General features: G+C 50.2%; 1 pseudogene; it reads left to right on the plus strand.

Annotated features, from left to right (window-relative positions):
- The first annotated feature begins 3,072 nt into the window (after positions 1-3,072).
- On the plus strand, positions 3,073-3,254 carry LOC124174515 (annotated as a pseudogene).
- The last annotated feature ends 3,552 nt before the right edge of the window (positions 3,255-6,806 follow it).

The following is a 6,806-nucleotide window of genomic DNA, read 5'->3' on the forward strand; positions in this document are numbered from 1 at the left end:
ACATCTCCGGACGAAAACAGTAACGACGGTCTGGTTAGGCCTTTCACGGAGCGAGAGGTGGACCGTCGGCTCCGGCGTATGAATAATTCTGCGCCGAGTCCCGACGGGCTCACCTACCGTGACCTCCGAAAGGCCGACCCCGACTGTCGTCTGCTGGCGGCGACGTTTAACGCCTGCCGTCGTCTGGAGGCGGTCCCCCCCAGCTGGAAGTCGTCGAACACGGTTCTCATCCACAAAAAGGGTGACCGCGACGACCTGTCCAACTGGAGGCCGCTCGCGCTGGGTGACACCACGCCCAAACTCTTCACCGCGCTGCTGGCTGACCGGCTTACTGCCTGGGCCGTCTACAACAACCGGCTCAGTCCGGAACAGAAGGGCCTCCTGCCGTGCGAGGGGTGCTACGAGCACAACTTCGTGCTGCAGGAGGTCCTTTCCGACGCTCGCAGGTCGGGGCGCCAAGTGATCGTCTCGTGGCTGGACTTGTCGAACGCGTTCGGCTCGGTCCCCCACGAGGCGATCTGGCGCGCTTTTGAGGAAGCGGGAGTCCCGTCGCCGTTAAGGAATATTGTTGAGGAAATGTATAACGGCTGCTCCACCCGTGCGCGAACGTCCGAAGGATACACGGACCCCGTCACCATCCGCTCCGGAGTGCGTCAAGGGTGCCCGATGAGCCCTGTGGCGTTTAACCTGGCGCTGGAACCGGTGCTGCGTGCAGCATCGGCCCACCCGGCGGGTTACACGCTACACGGCCATCGGCACAATCTGCTAGCTTACGCCGACGATCTCGCGTTGATATCGGACACTCCGGAGGGGATGGAGGCGTTGCTGGAGGCAGTGGAGGCAGCGGCGGGTGGGATTGGACTCCGGTTCAAACCCGCGAAGTGCGCCACGCTCCACATGGGGCGTGGGCGCGGTGGCCGGGTACTTCCCACCCGCTTCACCCTCCAGGGGCAGGAAATGAAGGCTCTGGCAGAGGGGGAACCTTACTTGCACCTGGGGATCCCGACTGGCTACCAGGTAAAGCAGACCCCGCTGGTGATGGTCCAGGAGCTGGAACGCGACCTCCGAGCCATTGACGAGTCCCTCCTCACCCCGTGGCAGAAGGTTGAGACGGTGGCAACTTTCATATTGCCCCGTCTTGACTTCTCGTTGCGGGGAGCACACGTGGAGAAGGGTCCTCTGACGGCAGCCGACAGGCTAGCTAAGCGCCTGGCCAAGTCCTGGCTAAACCTTCCCCAAAGAGCTAGCGCGGAGGTGGTCTTCCTTCCTCCCAGTAGGGGGGGATGCGGACTGCTTCCCCTGGCTGACCTTGCCGACGCCCTGACCATCGCTCACGCCTTCCGGATGCTATCCGCGGCCGATGCGGTGGTCAGGGGGTTGGCATGGAGCTCATTGGGGCGGGCGGTGTCCAGGAAACTTGGACGGGACCCGTCGCGCTACGACCTGGCGGCCTATCTCTCCGGTTCGCTGGAAGATGGGCTTGCCAGAGACGGGGGGGGGGGCACTTCCTCGCTGTGGTCGAGGGCTCGGAATGCGGCGAGGAGGAGCGCGAAGGCCCTGGGCCTGAAGTGGCGGTGGTCTGCCGAGCTTGGGGAGCTGGCCGTGGAGATCCGGGGCTCGGCTGGGTGGACGACGGTGGTGCCTCCGCGAGCGCGAGGCCAAATTGTACGCCGGCTGCGGGCGGCATGGGCGGAGCACTACGGTCAGAGACTTCTAAGGAAGCCTGACCAGGGGAAGGTATTCGAGGTGTCGTCGTGGTCGAGGTATTCCAACCACTTTCTCCGCGGCGGCAGCTTCACCCGCTTCGCTGATTGGCGCTTTGTCTACCGCGCGCGCCTGGACGTCCTGCCCCTCAACGGGGCACGACGGTGGGGTGATGGTGACAGGCGTTGCCGGCGTTGCGGGGGAGCACTCGAGTCCCTTCCCCACGTAATCTGCCACTGCCGCCCGCACTCGGCCGCGTGGCAGCTGCGGCACGATGCCATCGTCGCCCGCCTAGCGAAGGCGAACCGCCTGCCGGGGCAGCTCCGGGTGAACCAGCGCGTCGAGGGGGTCGACGGGGAACTGGGGGCTCTCAGACCTGACATTGTGGTCAGGCACGAGCCCTCAAAGAGCATCGTCATCGTCGATGTGACCGTGCCTTTCGAGAACCGTAGAATAGCTTTTGATGAGGCCAGGGGACGCAAGATTTTGAAATACAAGCCCCTGGCCGATGAGCTCGGAAGGCGCGGTTACCGGGTGACGGTCTCTGCGTTCGTCGTCGGCGCCCTCGGCTCATGGGACCCGAGGAATGAGTCGGTGCTGAAGCAGCTGCATATCGGTAACAGGTATGCAGCTCTGATGCGCCGGCTCATTGTCTCGGAGACCGTACGCTGGTCCCGCGATATATACGTGGAGCACGTCTCGGGCGTCAGGCAATATCGCGTGCCTGAGCTAAGCGGACCCTTGGGTGGTAGCACGGGAGCAAATTTAATGGAAAACCGGAATGGCGAAAGGCCGTCGCTCACGGGCCAAGTTAGGCTACGTCCCACTATTTCAAGTGCATGTCCTAGGTGGAACTGAATTTCTATTCTTCATTTTCCATGTTCAATGCTAATTAAGGGCGGTGGCCAGTAGGGGCTAGTCCCTGGAATTTTAACTGTTCACAAATTTGATTACATTTTAGGTACAGACTACCTATATTTTTTTTATTATTCTATGTCTTTTTTATCCTACACCTTCTTAGAATTCCATTTATTTTATCTATACATCTCCCTTTCAAATCTATTCATCTTTTCCATCTATTTACCTATTTATTTATTCTATTTTCATCTATCTATTTATCTATTCTTTGTACCTTTTACTATTTTAAGCATTAACAGGTTGCATGTACCCCAGTATTTATTCATTGTTTTCATTCTAGTCACTGGGTTCCATGCAACCTAAATATTTTAACTGAGTTTTAGCCAAAGACGTGACAGCCCTTTTGAAATCACACGCAATATTTTAAATCTATGTATGTTTTAGCCACCGCCAGGGGCGGAAGATGTAACCGCAGCACCCCCGGGCAAACAATTGTAAGCCCGGGGGAACATTGTTTGTTTTAATAAACGCCCTTTTATCTGTTCTTATCAGCTTAATATCTGATACGCTCCGCATTGGGGGGCCAGTATATTAACCTGATTTTTGGAAGGTGGTGGAGTGTCAGGGGCTTGCTCCGACTTCGCCGCGGGTCAGCCTTACATTGCAGTACCGTAGGGAGCGGCCCACTAGGAATCTAACATCAGTACACTCCGCCACCTTCCAAAAATCAGCGGATAGGCTGATTTTTAATTTTTTGATTTTTTTAGATTTTTATTTTTTGATTTTTTGTTTTATCGTTTTATATATGCATTTTTATTTTATACACCTGTATATATTCATTTTATTTATACACTTCTGATTTTATTTATTTATTTATTTATTTAGCTAGGCGTTAAGTTTTAAGTTCCGCCGAGAAGCGATCGGGACGCAGTTTAAGTGCGCGAGTGTTGTGCCGCGGGTGTGTGCGTCTCTCCCGTCTCGTCCCCCCGTAGTGTGCGCAGCGGAACTGCCCGGGACTTTGCGCCGTTGGGTGGACCCGTCTGAGGTAAGTGGTGCCTTAAAATTACGTTAAAATCAAACGTAATTCATACGTGGTTTGGCCGGTTGGTATGGCCGAGGTGTTAGCACGCGCCCGGTGAAAGAGTTCCCCGTCTGAGTATCGACGTCTCGTGACATGTCGCGTCAGTGTTTCCCGGTTTACTGAAAGACGTGCCTTGTTAAATTGTCTGGTTGGTATACGACAAAGGTATAAAGAAAATTGGGGGGAAGTCACCCCTAGGTGCTGGTCGCGAACTGTTCTACACTAGGCGTGTATGGACGCAAGTCGTTCGCGTGGCACCATCCCTTTTCCTTGTCGGAATTCGGCTGGGAGAGTATGTATGATGTCTCTGGCACTTTTGCCTTAAGGGGCCGTCCATTAATCACGTGTGGCTTAAAAGGGGGGGGGGGGGGGGGATTGACAAAAATCACGGAATGTCACAAGGGGGGGGGGGGGGGGTGTAATAAGATATCGCGTGTATTTATTTTTTCATTATTAACCTTTCTATCTAGACATTTTTATCATGGTCCTTAATATCAAAATAAGATAAGATTATATTTTATATCTGTACTTAGGATAATATTCTAAGATATTCTGAAAAATTTAAAATTTTTTTTAGATATTAAAAATACACGTGATGTTGGGTGGGGGGTGGGGGGTAGTCTTAAACCTCACCACGTATCACCAAGGTGGAGGCGGGGTTGAAAAATGCTTAAAAAAACATCACGTGATTAATGGACGGCCCCTAACATAATACGGACCCTCATACAATGGTAGAAATTTTGCTACGGTTTTTGTTACGGGATTCGAGATAGCTAAGGCCCTAGCCAATACGGGATCACCGACTTTGAAATGTCTGAATTTGTGTTTTTTGTTGAGTTTTTCGGCACTTTGCCCTCTTATTCGCGAGATATTCTCACGCGCACGGAAGATGAGGTTTTCATATGGAAGAGATTTTTTTTTTTACATTATGAATTCATTCTTGCCATGGTCTCGGAAGCTTTTTCCCGTATGCAGTTCGATAGGCGAAATACCAGTGACTTCGTGATGTGTCTGATTAATACAGTCCTCAACTGCACTCAACCACCGATACCAAGTATTATGCTTTTCGGTTACTAAGGTTCGAGACAATCGTGCTAATCCTCTGTTTGTTCGTTCAAGCAGTATCTCGATTTCTCGATCGACCGCTTCCCTGTATGCTAGAGGCGCTGGATAAGGCATGGCTTTGAATGGATCGTGTGGTATAACTTTTAGTTCGTGCCGATATGTCTTGAGGAGTCCCGGAATTTCGGAAGATACACCTTTGTGTTTCTCAAGAAGTTCCTGGACTCTTACTTTTTGTTCGCATGATGATTCTTTTAATTCATTTGTTTTTGTTTTTATTTCGTCGAGGGTTATTTCTGACCTGGTCCACGGAAAGACTTGGATTTGACGAAGCTGAGCAGACATACTCGTTTGGTCGTCATTGAACGCTATGATTTGTTTGTTTTGCAAGGTATCTAGTGACTCGAGCGATATACATTGCTTATTGAGATCAATTATGGATTTGTTCTTGTTTAGAAAGTCTGCCCCGAGTATACATGACTGTAAGAGTTTCGATACAATTATTAAGGCGACTTTTACTATAAAATTTTTTATTTTTACTGTGACAAAAATTTGGTGTGTTACTTTTACTGCCCTTCCAGACGTTGTACCGCGAACTGAAACTCCGGTTAGTGGAAGAGTGGGACAGATTTTAAATTCCTTCTGATGTTCTAGGAAGAATTCTGACGATATAACGCTAATCTCACTCCCGGTATCAATGAGTGCTTTTGTGGGAATGTTTTCCACAGTAATGTTAAGGAAGGGGCAAGTTACGCGTGTCGAGACTGTGGTGTTGTTCTCTAGCTCTTCTAACAACGCTTCTCGTGTGTTTTCTCCGAAGCCTAGCGTCACCTTATGGATCGCGGGATCTATTGAGGCGACGCCTGCTCGTTTCCCTCCTCGTCTATGGTTTCTTCGGATGCGAGATTGTCATTTAAATCTACTGTTTCCCCGAGTTCGCGTATGTTTTTGGTGACTTCTCTTGGGGGAAATGTTCTCCTTGAGTTGTCACGAGGAGGTTGATAAGTCCTATTTTCATTGCTTGGGTGATTCGTAGCTTGATGGTTGCTATTTCTCTCATCCGGTTTTTTATACTGAGTTTGGAAGCGATTGAAGGTTTCGGGTTTTGTTCTCTCGCGATTTTCCGGCCCTTCCTCATTGTATGAGGATAATAAGTCTAAGAAATCCGCGATATTACTGATCCCGAGCGTCTGCGTTGATAATCTAATGTCCTCGGGAAAGTGTCTTTTTATTTTTTTTATGATTTCGCTCTCGCTGAGCAGAGGACGTAACTCTCGCGCTAATTCGATGATTGACAGTGTGTAAGCTAATCTCGTCATTTTCTTCGTTGGGTTATACCAGTCAAATTCTAATTTTCTCCTCACCGAATTTTGTCGCTCTTCGATCCAGAATCGACGAGCGAATTGTCTTTCGAATTCTCCCCAGTGTATGATTCCCTCTCTTACTATCTTCCACCATTGCAGAGTTAGTCCCTGCAAGCATTGATTTATGAGTGTTTTGAAATGATACCGTGGTAAAAATACGTCTTGGTAATCCCTCAAATTGACGAGAAATTGCATGGGTAGCTCGGAATTTCTTCCTGAAAAAGTGGGAGGTTCGATCTTTAAAGAGTTACTCATCGTGTTTGTGTTCGCGGGTCCTACCATATCATGGCTATGTGTCGTAATAGGTCGAACCGTACACGCGCGTCACGCTTGTTGCGCGACAAGTGTTGTGTGTATTCGATGCTGTCCCCCCTCTGAGTATCCCTACGGGACTCGCGCTCTCGTCGATTTGTTTCTACGCGTATCGCCGGGTTAGAGGGATTCTCGAATTCCCGCGTTCTTCTCGTAGAGTTAAAGGTTACTTGGCTATAGCTACTACCTAACAGTGGATCATGTGTTTCATGATATGTATTCATTGATGAGAGCACGAACTCTTGCATCGTTTCTAGACCCGTGTTTAGGCTCTCATTGAGACGGCGAAGATCTCGCAGGTGTGAGCACTGATCTATTTTTTGTTGCTTTTGCATTTGTTGTACTATGTCCATTATTGATTGTAACGTGATGTTTTCTGTATCTACTGGAGAAGGGGAACCTGATACCTGAGAACGAGGACCGAC

This window comes from Neodiprion fabricii, chromosome 1 (genome assembly GCF_021155785.1).
Source record: "Neodiprion fabricii isolate iyNeoFabr1 chromosome 1, iyNeoFabr1.1, whole genome shotgun sequence".
Taxonomy (NCBI): Eukaryota; Metazoa; Arthropoda; class Insecta; order Hymenoptera; family Diprionidae; genus Neodiprion; species Neodiprion fabricii.